The 13,023-nt window shown below is 40.5% G+C and overlaps 1 long non-coding RNA gene across 1 annotated transcript; it reads left to right on the forward strand.

Annotated features, from left to right (window-relative positions):
• Nucleotides 1-7,951, forward strand: LOC109292489. The gene is made up of 2 exons (XR_002096130.1): nt 1-62; nt 7,084-7,951. It is a non-coding gene; the product is annotated as an uncharacterized LOC109292489 (long non-coding RNA).
• Nucleotides 7,952-13,023: the final 5,072 nt, after the last annotated feature.

Genomic DNA, 13,023 nt, shown 5'->3' on the forward strand with positions numbered 1-13,023 from the left:
TCCCTTTGCTTTTTCTTGCTGCTGCTTCTGCTGAAGACTGGAACCTTCCCCACTTCCAAATGGTGAGTTTTGAAATAATTTTCTTATTAACGCTGTAATATTCCTGCACCCCTCCCCAACTGGACTACTAAAGGGGGGAGAAAAAAAAAAACCCGCTTAGCCTATGTGCTATTGCATGCTTTGTGCCAGACTCTGGAAAAAGATATCCGGTCTGTTATTATTTCTGCATTATTTTTTTATTTATTTTGTAGCCGAAACAATGAAATAATTCATCGCCACCCCAAACTCTTCCCCCTCTCCCCCCACCCCCGTAATCATTTCAATAGATCTGTTTTAGTTCATTTTAGTAAGTGACCTTGTTCAAAACAGTAAGGAACCTGCTGTGCCTTGCTTGTGATTTTAATCAAAAGTATTTAAATGGAATGTATTCTCTCAACAGAGTGGGTTCCTATAGAAGCTCTTTCCTTCCACCTGTGTGTCCTGTTTTATAATCTTGAACCCTGACGTGAATTTGCCTGCCATTCTTTTTCCATTTCTTTTTTGATCCCTGTTGTTGCAAGAAATAGTTTGTGCGCCCCTCTCAATCCCTGAGACCCTAACTTGTGATGTTTAGCTTTTAAATCCACGGGTTAGGCTCTTGGGAGCTGTGAGTTGTGCTTTGGCATCTTTATTTTACTTTACTTTCCTTTGTTTTGTTTTGTTTTGTTTTTTTTTGCATTTAGTAGAGAGAAAACTTTAAGTAAAACGGGGACCTTTCTTCGTTGGCTCTGATCAGCTAACTGTAGGGTAGGGGTAATATTTATTATGGCCGTTTACCTTGAAAATATGATCTCCAATTAACGCGTGCATGTATGAGAGAGAAAGAACCATACGTGCGTGAGATGCATTTATAGATAGGGTCTGTGTGTATGCATCTGTAGCTGCACACAATACGTGCATGCATGTGCATATATAGATAATGATGTGCGTAGACGATACAGATGTAGACGATACAGATGTATATGTATGAATATGTATAAAGGTAGATGAAAAGACCTGGGTACGTGTGTATATTTACATGTGTGTGTGATTTCATGTATATAAATCCGCCTGAGAGAGAGGTTTGCATTGCTGCAGGCCAGTGAATATAGCCTCTACCTTTTTTTTTTTCTTTCTTGAGAGCAACACACAGTACCCTGAGAGCGTAACAGTAACAGCTCGGTACCTTGGTGCTTGACCTCAGACCAGCTCAGCTGAAATCCCAGCATGCCTCATGCTTCCAAGTTTAAAACTGAACGATTAATCTTAGAAATGTGCTTTATGGAGAAAAAAAAAAAAAAGTCAGGACGGGTTGGATCCTTTTAATTGTTAGCTTGAAAATAAACCAAACAATAAAATGCATATGTGTACAAACGGTTCCAAATTGCTATTCTTCCCAGCAAATGCTGAAGTTTGTTTTAGTCCGTACAACTCCAACTTTCCAGGCTTTAACCTCAAAATTGTGTGTAAATGATGAAGCAGAAATCAGCAATGTTAAAATGTTCCCACTGTTGTTTTTTTTCTTTATTAGATTTTTATAATGCTGTAAAATTAATTATGGTTGCAACTGTATTTCTTATCTCTGTTCTGCCAGGCAATTTATAATGAAGTTACTGTACCTTTTTATGGCACCGAATGATTGTTTTATATTTGAATGCAAATGCTTTATTTTAAAACACAATGCAACAAAAATATGAATTGATGGTGTAATATTTCAGTTACTTATCAGTTTATGATATGTCTGGACTGGAAAAGCTTTATTTCTTTTTCTCTGATATTATATTTTCAAGGACTCTGAGCTCCATTTCAGAAAATGCAGACAGAATTTTACCACTGAATTGTAAAGCCTTCCAAATGTGCTATAATTTCATTATCAAGCTATAAATTTGTCCTAGATTATATTTAATTTCCAGTACCTTTTTGGTGTTTAAATCCAAACGGAATATGCTAAGGGCTACTAAACCTTTGTGCTATCCGGCTATTGATTTCACACCTGAGATACGTGGAAAAATGTCACTTTCCCTTTGAAATATGTTACTAATTAATTTGCAATCCTTATTCTTCAAATGGCAGGGGGAGAGAAAAGACCATTTTGTCTGCGAGAGTCGAAATGGTTGTACTCCAACTAATTTAATGTATTTGCGCTGAAATCTCTTCCGAAGCCATGTCATTTTAAACAATGCCATACAGTCTTTGGAGGACGAATTTGAAAAAAACAAAAAGAGAGCTATTCACGTTGCACTCTGGCTAGGATAGTTATTTTCTTTGCACCTATACCACAAATCCGATTGTGTCGAATGTGTATCTGTGTTTCAGTGCGAGACAGCAGGGCCTGATCCCAAGCCCATTGAACAAAAGGGAACTCCTGCCATTGATTTTGAAGGATTTGGATCGGGCTCTGAGCTCCGTAGCAAGAAACAATATCTGCTAGTGCATGTTTTATATATCTGCTACAGGCTACAGAAAGGACCGTGCCTTCTCTCTCAACCTTGGGATGATGATTTGTAGGTGCAGTCGGAGAATGTGGGGAAGGGCAGATGCGCAAAACAATGCAGAAGCTTTTATATCTATCTATCTATCTATCTATCTATCTATCTATCTATCTATCTATATATATATATAATAAAAGCTTCTACATTGTTTATATATATAGATATAGATATATATATGTCAGAATATAGATATAGGTATAGATATAGATATAGATATAATCGGAAAGGCTCCTTTTGCTGCAGAGGCAGGTTCCTCACCCCTCCCTCTCGAGCACATCACTGAAGTTCAGTGAAATGAATAACATAATTGGTAGTTGGTTCAATCACTACTAGTCTAGACTAGCCCAGACACATCAATTAGAGGGAGCTGTCTTTTTAAAGGGATAGTGCAACCGAAACAAGTAAGGCCTTATTGATACAGATCTCCCCAGCTTGGCTGAAATTTGGGAAAAAAAAAAAAAAGGAGGGGGTGAACAAAATTGGAGCATTTTTGGAACATAGAAGGCAAGAAACCTGAGAGAAAAGGAGGGAATAAGCACCGAAACAGATTGCACTCCCGCCCCATCACCAAAACCTACCAGCACATACTCCCTAATTCAGAACACAAGGGACGCAGGTTCAGTGGGGTTTCTGAGCTGGATTTGTGCACGTGTGATCTTTGAGATGTCAGTGTTATTGAAACTTAATTACATTATAAATATCAGGAGAGTGCTATTTCTCTGTAAACCAACAGGAATCGACCCCAAATTTATCCAACAGCGTTTTTCCTCGCTGCAAACAAAATAAAGGAGGTGTGTAGGTATATACTGCCAGGCTCTGATTGTCTTCTCTTTGATAAAATGATAAAACAAAAGTCATCCCGCAGATTTTCTGGACCCCACCAGAAGTCCCTATAAAGTAAATGATGAAAAGAAGGCTTATGTTACGGGCCAAATTACCGAGAAAATAGCTTAGCATTTATTGGGTGGATTAAAAATTAGAAGCAATAAAGAGCCAAGCCTGATTTTCGTGAGTGTTGAAGACGACGTTCAGTCCTGAGAAAAGGAAAATGCTAAATTATTTGACTAAAAACACATAGAATGAGATGTAACATAACATGTTCCAAGGTAATCTGTGTAATACCTAGCATGTAAATTAAAAGGAGGGGTGGGGAGGAACCCAGCCCTGCGCGCCTGCCAACATCTTGACTGGAATAGTGCACTCCCAAAAGATGCTAATTTAGCACGTACCTTTGGCCAGATCAACTAGGAATTTGGACTGAGTAAGGACCGCAGGATTCGGCCCTGCGACTTCAGACGGGTTAGAGGTCCATCAGAACATGCTCTGCTAAGCTGCAAGGAGCGGTTTCTGGTGGGGCCAAAAGGTGGAAGAGCTTGGACCGTTCCAAAATTGTGCTTTGTTGCTCTTTTCTCTAAAGGGCTGTAGCAGTACAAAAGGTTGCACAGTGCCATGGTGCAGACATGGAGAATAATTGAACTACCTAATTCCTTCCAGGGAACTTCAGGATATTATTGGGCCAGTTACCAAATTATGCAACTCGCCCACAATTAAATGGCTGGTGCTGATTAGATGATTGATTAAGTCTTAATTGATTTCTGATTTAGCACATAAAGTCCTGGTAAGCCAACTGCAGCTGAAAATGAGAGAAAGTATAGTCTGTGTGTAGTTTTATTTTTTTTTAAATTAACTCTTTAGTTCCCATATAACAAAGGCATCTTTGGCCATAGTTCAGTTCTTCTAAGTGGTAAGCTATTCGTATACAGATGTAGGTACACTAAAACTCACTGCCATTGGAAACTACCGCACCATAGAGAGAATAAGAAAATAACTATTTGTCTTCTCTGTTTTTAGACTCGATTGAAATAATTGTGTTCTCAAACAATTTAAACTGATTTATGGCTTTTTTTCTTCATGTTTTTTTTTTGCTGCCCCTATTTGCTTCTATTGGCTATGTTGCAAGTAAGCTGGTACGTGAATGTGGGGTTAAAAAAATCACATGAGGTTGACCAAACCCAAAAAGGTAGAAGTTTTTTAAATGCTGTCTTGCACCTCTGAGAGAAGCTGATGCTCATCCTGTTGAGAAGTCTCTGTGCTGTCCTGCATTCCTGCAGCCCAGCCTTTTTCCCAGCCCTCAAAGTGAAAGAGCATCTCAGCTCTTCTTCAATCTTGAGAACACACACATTGTTTCAATAATCCAGGCAATAAATGCTAATTAGTAATGCTCAAGGACCCTACCAGTCAGAGTAATTATCATAATTTACCTCTTCCTTGTTAAATACATTCCCTGCTGATTTAATTTTTTTTTGAGGCAATAGTTTGACTATTGCTTCTTCCTTTGAAAAACCTTTCCCATTGCATTAGACATAAGTATGTGTGTGTATAATATCTGTTGCAACGTGGAAACACACTTTGCTCATTGGACAGGAATTGGAGATATAATTTTGCAGGTGGGAAAATCTATAGACATCATTCTATTTTAAAACTAAGATTTTTCCCTTTCCCTTCCTTTTCTGCCCCCCTTCCCATCACCACCAAAACCCACTTACTGAGGAGAACAAAGGAAATCACTAACTATAAAGCATCATTAAGTATGAACAGCAACAGCAAGATAAAGTGTATGATATGACAACATATTTTATTGCACAAAACTAGCGATAATTAAATAATTCAGTGGTATTCTTAGCTAATTAACACGCATCTTTCAGAAGCCATCAAGAAAATGGATCTCATCAAATCTTATACTATGCGGCATTTCTCAAAGATCACATATTTTCCAATGTTGCTGCTATTGTACAAACAGATACCAGAATATAAAGTTTACAGATATGTGCAGGCTGAATCAGGCTGGCTTTCAATATGCTCCTTTTGTACATGAAGGGATCAGACATTTGTAGGCAGTGACTGAAGACGGCAGGCATATCCAATGTTAGTCAATAATAAAAATCACAGATTGAGAGAATGGGTACTTTTAAAAATTGATCTCTTTAAAGGAATCATTATCAAGATGAGGTTCATTATTGCGTTGAACATTATGGCGCTGGCTCCTTTTGATTTATAATTTGCACACATACACAGGAGTTTGAGATCTTCTGACATGGCTCACTGGGATCTTAGATTGCCCATTTTCTGCTTTCCTAACATTTAGAAACATGTCTACCAACTTCCAGAAGACGTTGGAGATCTCTTCATTTTAATTTGGAATCCAATTAAAGGGCCAGATTCTGATATTATTTGCACCAAATATAACTCTGAAGCAACTCCATTTATCTTAGTGGAGTTGCCTTAGTTTTACCGTAGGGTAAAGGAGGCAAGAATGTGACCCATGGTCTTGGGGAAACACTTTTTGCTCCAGGTGTATGGGGCTTCATGCAGAAACCAGGGGCTACGCATAAGGAACATGGCTATCACAGAAAGAGAGACTGTCTGCGACTAGTGTACAGCAGAGCAGACTAGACAAGCACCTGCAGGGCATTGGTGCTGCTATTGGAAATCTCTATGGTTACCTCCTTTCAGCTAATAATATATGATGCATCTAATACCTATTAGCTTCCAGTACCAACATTTATGCACTCTTTTGCGGGATACATTGGTTAACTTGGATTTGTACGTATTACTCATTCCATATTACTCATGCCTACACTAAACAAATGGAAGTCAATACCATTTGACAGAAAATTAAGCATACGTTGCTGTAAGTAAATGCCAATATCCTACTCACTATTTAAATAATGGAAAGGGCATATGGCTTAGGGTTTAGATGCAGTATTTTTACTGCTTCTCCTACTGGCCCAAAACAACAAAGCTTTACTCACATGAACAGTTTTGTCTGCCACTGACTGCCAGACTACTCAGACAAGTAAGTGTTATAGGGTGTCTTGAATATCTCTTTTATTTATATATATCAAGGTAGTACCGAATGACACAAAGTGAGTTGGCCCCATTGAGCCAACTACTGTTCAAACATATAGTAAGACCATCTCTGCCATGTAGATATGACAAACTACACTAGACAACAAAGGATGGGTGGGGAAAATGAGGTATGGAGATGGGAATGACTTGTCAAAAGACACAGAGAGCAGGTCACTGGTAGAGCAAGGTATAAAACCAAGGTTTCTTGGCTTGGAGGCCAGTACCCTTTCCAATGGGCCATGCCACCTCTCCTACTGTGTATATATGCATGCATTTATTCATCTTAGGAGCAGGGTCATTATAAGAAAGGACATGAATTCAACATACCAAGGAGCATTTTGAATGCAAGCTTAGCTACTGTTGGGAACAAACACCAGTTATTTAGGTAAGCAAGTCACGTTCCTTTTCTAGATGTTCCTGAGCCAGTTTTTTTTTTTTTTTTTTAATTCTAACCCCATGCTCCAGCAATTGCAGCAGGTGTGAGATGAGCATATGGCTAATGTGAAAACATTGTTATATATCTAATTTTCAAGGAGAAAGCATAGTCTCCCTCGCTTAAATGCAACAGAACATTGAGTTGTTTCGGGAAGTCAGAGACCCTACAACTGCTGTCCTTTAACAGAGCTGTTCCAACCCTAACAGATGTATTTGTAATTTACTCTAGCACGACAAGTTTGACAAACATTTTGTCTATGACATTTTGTTTTGCTGGATCTTCCGCCTATGCTGCAGTGTATTCTGCTCACAGAGCCCTGAGTTTGATGACCTCCGGTGGTGTCTTGATGGTGTGAACCAATGGTAACGGGCGATTTAAGCTGTATGTGCTTAAAAACAGAAGGTCAGTGTATAAAGGATGAGCATGGGTCTTGCTGTACAGTCTGCACTTGATGTGCTGCCCTGCTGTCATGGGTAGTAACTACTGATCACGGATTGCTTGGACTCCTAAGAAACCAGTGGTCAGTTGACCTCAGCAGATGCCACCTCTCCAACCATGACTGCTAATGTAAACTCAAAGCAACGGCCAGTTGACCAACCCAAGTTGATGCTGCTGTGTTGGCTGCAGCTGGTTGATTCTGCAAAGCTGTAGAAGATGGGCATCATTTGGAGTTGTGTGTGCCAAAGAGGTGGATAAGCAAAGTCCAACGGGCTAGACCGTCCCCAACAACTCCCTTTGGCCATCACAAGAAGCTGCACTGATGGCCTCTGCTCCCCAGCGTTTTGTTGATCACAGGGTGCGGGATATTTCTTGTATGAGAGGAAAACCTGCTTCTTCTGCAACGGCACCCTAACAAATAATCAAGAAGTGCTGTGGATCTTCTGAATGTCTGGAGCTGGCCCCGCTAGGAGAACTCTGCCTCTGTAAAGCTTGAGGCTTGCCTGAACTCTAGCTACACCAGGAGGGACAAGAGCTTGCTAAAAATATGGGTGGACTTGGTTTTCCTGTGCACACATGCTTGTATCATGTCTGAACATGCAAAGAATATAATTAGCTATTCCCAAGGAATCCAGTAAATGGTGAATCTGCAAACCAATTGCCTATTTGTGCTTGTTTCATTTGATCACCCCTGAGGGCCTCATCTTGCCTTCAGAGCATGTAGTTTCCCACAACAAAAGGTGGATTGTTGTAGCGTTGGGCTCCTTGAGCTTCCTGGGGAAAGGCAAGGTGAAAACCAAAATGGGGCGGACAAGATGGGCTAATATTTGGGGTATTTCACATATGCACACACTAGGAAAAAAACTAGAATGGCCAAACTTTTCCTTCCGTTCTACCTGTCTGTCCTAGCCATTGCGCAGCCTGGGGCAAAATAAATTTCACCAACTTCTTCCCTCCCACATTCACATGCTTAATGGTACCATCATCAGAAACTGCTGTGAAAGAAGCAGCTCTAGAAATGCCACTGGTCTGATTTTACTGTCCTGGACAGTTGCCCCGTTTGTTCATATTTTGGGCCAGCCTTGAACCCATCAACGTACTCTGGTATACAAGGTCTATATTAAAAGCTATCTAAATGTATTAGCTTTAATCTGCAGTGCATGCCATAGATTATTCCAGAAATTACATTACCTTTGGGGCTTGATTTTTAGACTGTGCTCCATTTGCTCATGTGGAATAGCACCTGTGATTGCATTTTGGCATGAGGGACAGGTTTGAAACACAAATTGAGACCATGTTGAAAGACACTTTTGAAACTTCGGCTCCTTTTTTGACCATGAGTTGTCAAAGCATTCAGTCCCCACTCAAACAAAATGAAAAATCAGTTAAAACAGAGATGGATTGATTGATTGATATAAAATGCAGTACAATCATGGCAATATGCTCTGGTGCTATTTCAAACTTGTTCAATATGTTTGTGCTCTCCCTGAAAAGAGGTCAAATCTCTGATGTTTGTAAAGCCATGGGATGTAGTCTGCACTTGTTGAGGTGAATAAAGTTGATTGTACCATTTCCCAAGATAAATTTTGCCCAAAATCCGGTTGAAAAACAGTTCGGTCCACATGAGTAGACCCTTGGGCTTGTATGGAGCCCTGTGGAAATGATGGAGTGAATGCCATGGACATGTATTCGGTGGGCCAAAGGCAATATCATGAGGATCTGGGCTGAAGTGAGCACTGCCCATGTATTTCAATGGACTTGGCCACGTCACTAGTAAAAAACCACAGTACAAGCCAGTGGGGGAGGTGAGCTCACTGTATTTATCTTTCAGCTGAGACATTAAACCCAGGGACCCTTGTGTGGCTCAGGGACAGATGTCCAAGGAAATGGTTAGTTTTCCTTGGTACATTTTGTGTATCATTTTGTTGTTTTAATGTACAAAATGAAAAAAATATATATTTTTGGAACTAACACATCTCTTCAACTGTAAGGACAAAATAGAATGAGGTATATTCCATCTTGACCTGCACCCTGCTTCCCAGGGTAGAATTTGGCTTTGCACATGCACTGGGGAATACCATGTGGCATAACATTATCACCAATAAGGGACACTTTACATGGGTATTTATTCCTATAAAAACATGGATCTCACAATGTAATTTTAATAATGATATTTAAACCTTCCACAGCACTTTCCATCTGAGGATCTCAAGGCACATTATGGCTTGTACAGAGTTAAGCTTCACAAACCCCTTGTGAGAGGTAGGTACAGGCTACCTCCTATGTACAAATGGGGAAGTCAGGTATGGAGGATGAAGGCCCACACTCACTGTGCTAAGGCCCTTGCTAACACGGGTTAGGGCAACAGCACTTCTCCTCTAGAGCTCAAAGAACCGATGAGTAAGAATGACAGAATGGAGGTCCAAATATCCTCCGTTCTTGGACGCTCTTGTTTTTCAAATGCCTGCCTCCTAGTGCTGTGGGTTTGCTTTCAAAAGGGCTGAGGAGTTGAGTACTCAAGGTCAATAGAAGCTAGGTACTCAGCCTCTGTGAACAAGTATATCCAACTTTAATCCATTGGCACCATTGAAATGCTTGGCCAATCGACTTGCCCAAAGTCTGTGACAGAGCGGGAAACAAAACCTCACTCTCCTGCCATCTAGTCCTTTGCTTTCACCATAAATCCCACTTTTGCTCCTCAGTGCAGTAACAGATACAACCTCTAGCTGAATACATCTTTGTTTTTTTAAATATTGCTTTACAGCTATTCTCATACGCTGCTATCAAGAATGTCCTGCGATACAGCAAATACAGCAGTTGAGAAAAAAAGGTGGCCCTCCAACAGTCCCTAATTTATTTAAATCACACTTGTGGAGACCAGTAACTACCACCTTCTGCTACCTAGTATCCCTGAGATCAGTTAAGTAGCGTCTGATACTCAAAGCTGGGGCAGCTACAGTGGAGAGCATTAATGGGCCTTACGCTCCTATCTCCATAAGGAATGCAACAAGCTAGGGAGCTATCAGCAAAGGAGCCTGATTCAAATATAGTAGCAGTGCCAGTTAGTCCTTAAGTGGCATCCAAGGTCCCAAACATGCCACAATTTTTTGTGTTTAGCACTTATTGCCATATTAAACTCCAGGGGACAATAGATGTGAACACATTAGAGACAGATATTGGTCTCTTCAAAATGAAGGCCTAACTTCCAGACTTGTAAAGTTTTTGAGACCTTTTGTATATAAACGTGCAGGGAGAAACCTTGGCTCTATTGAAGGCCACAGCCAAACTTTCATTGACTTCTCAAGGTCTGAGGTATTACAAATGTTATTCTCTTTTTAAATGTACCCAGACCTTGTTTCCCCTTTCTTTTATTTCTACAGTGAGGTAAAGGGAGCTGGGAAAACCATCTTGAAATTAGTGGAGGGAAAAAAATTTTAACAGTTGGAGAAAAGTAAGGTAGAGCTTTCTTCTCTGGATCACATGCCGGACAGGAACCGTATTAAATCTGGTTCTACTGTACTACACTCAGGGGAGTTAATCCAGATTTATGCTGACATGACCCAGATTATATCCTGACCCTATTTTTTTTATGACAGTGACATTTATGGGCTTGGCTTGGGAGGTCATTGTTTTTATTGCCTCCATTTTTTGTGTTTCTTGTTCTTTTCGTGCATAGTCTCCCACTATAGCCATCACCCCCTAAAACAGAAGGAAAAAACGGTGCTAGACTTGGTGGAAAAAATGAAGGAACAAACAAATAAAAAATCCCCCAATTATCATCAGACCATTTATTCTTAAAAATGGGAGCTTTGCTTGTGCAACTATGCTTCATCTACTGGACTAAATACATTTGCAATGGTCAATAATAGCAGAACATATGGATAATAGTCTGAGCACTTAAATATGCTCAGTGAGCTTGCCTTCCCCATGCATTCCTTATTTCTTGAGGGTTTGGTTATATTCCTTGCATCTGATTAGATAGCCCCATATTTAAAGCCCCGTATCTTTTCTCTAGTAAATGAGGAATGATTGCAATAGAAGTTACACGTGTAAGAGACAAATTCATCCTTGATTTAACCTTATTGCAGTCAAGAGAATTATTTTGACCCAGAGATTGTAAAAACAGATGCTTTGACACTAAAACTAGAACGGATCCATTAGAAGCTTGCTCCTGCTGACATTTGCTAACTCTATTCCAGTAGGCATTTGTCTTTCCATACCAAAAACAACTTGGGATCTAGATTTAATCCACTTTGCAAAGATTGCTAGTGCCATGGTAGCAGTTTGCTAGTCAAGACATGAGCATTGTGGGGGGACTTCAAAAAGCCCTTCTCTGATTGGCACATCTAAGAGATTAATGCAATGTATGATGGGATCTCATCTTTGTTCCTATTGCTTTTCTCTGACATCGAAGTCTTTCCTCAATTATTTTCTAAGATGCACGATTGAAAAATCACCCCTAAGATGAGCTCGACCTTCAAATAAGGCTCCTTCATAGCTTAGATATATGCTGCGAACCCTTTATGCTGGCCCTTTGCACAGGGGTGTGGGAGGAGAGCGGATTTTATCTCCTGACCTTTCCAGTCACACCGCCAATACATTCCAGAAGCATTTTTCACTCTCTGTCTATTAGCAGGGAAGTTCACTGAGGCAGGGAGGGACCTTGGCTGGTTGTCCTTGTCCCAAAAGGTCCATGCACATGTGGAGACGTTGCAGAAATAAGAATTGAAAAAGCCAAGTGACTTGGACAAGAATGTCATTATCAGACTCAGATTTAGGACTCAAGATCTGCTAACACCTGCTCCATTGTGCCGCATACAACATCATGTGCCTTGGAACGCAGCAGGAGACTCGGTGAAGTTTTTCAGGCCAAAGCAATGATTTCCTACAGGTCACCATTCCCATTAGTTCAAACACTGATTTAAAAGCCAATGCAGTAGCCAGTAGGATTCTCAAACCACTGACATGCTTCCACCCAGAAGCTTCATTCGAAGTCCCAGGGCCAGCCCCTCATACCTCTTTGCTCTCAGCAGCGGTTTGTGGATTCGCACCAGCTGAGGCCTTCCCTGAATCTATTGAGACTGGGCACTTCAAAGTTTGTGGCTGCACTGCTTACATGGATCGCTGGGACTCTGGATTAAGTCCTGTGCATATCTGCATGATTATAGTGTCAAACAATTTGAAAGTAATTCTTGTAGCTGCTAAGTGTCAAATGAAAAGGTTATTTCTGTACCTACTGTACGTTACTGATCCTTGCTTTAACAACTTTGGAAGTGGAATAACAGATGTTCGTGGCAGCTAATGCATTTAACTAGGTTCTCCTCTCTGAACAGTCTTTGGGTTGCCCAGCAATGACCACATGGAGCCAATCCATGGGGGCATCTTGGATTCCTTTTCTTGGCTTCCCAGTGCTCGCAACCTGCAAGCTTGTATTTATGTGCTGAAGTGCCCAGCCCTTAGGGTGACACATGTAATTTTTCCAAATTTGGAACTGATACAAAACTTCCTGGAGCTAGACAGAAGCAGCAGATCAAAGACAGACGTGAACGTCCCACGTTCATTTCATGGAATAACCCCAAAACCTAATGGCGACAATTCAAACATTAACATTATCTACTAACTATTTCACTGCTGGTAATTTTCCACAGAAATATCTAGCTCTCCTGACATATAAGGTAGATTGTGGTTGAAGTTTTGGTCCTTAAAAAGAGTCCCCCCCCCCCCCCCCCC

Source organism: Gavialis gangeticus, unplaced genomic scaffold (assembly GCF_001723915.1).
Source record: "Gavialis gangeticus isolate Ggan-Ray unplaced genomic scaffold, GavGan_comp1, whole genome shotgun sequence".
NCBI classification, from domain to species: Eukaryota; Metazoa; Chordata; order Crocodylia; family Gavialidae; genus Gavialis; species Gavialis gangeticus.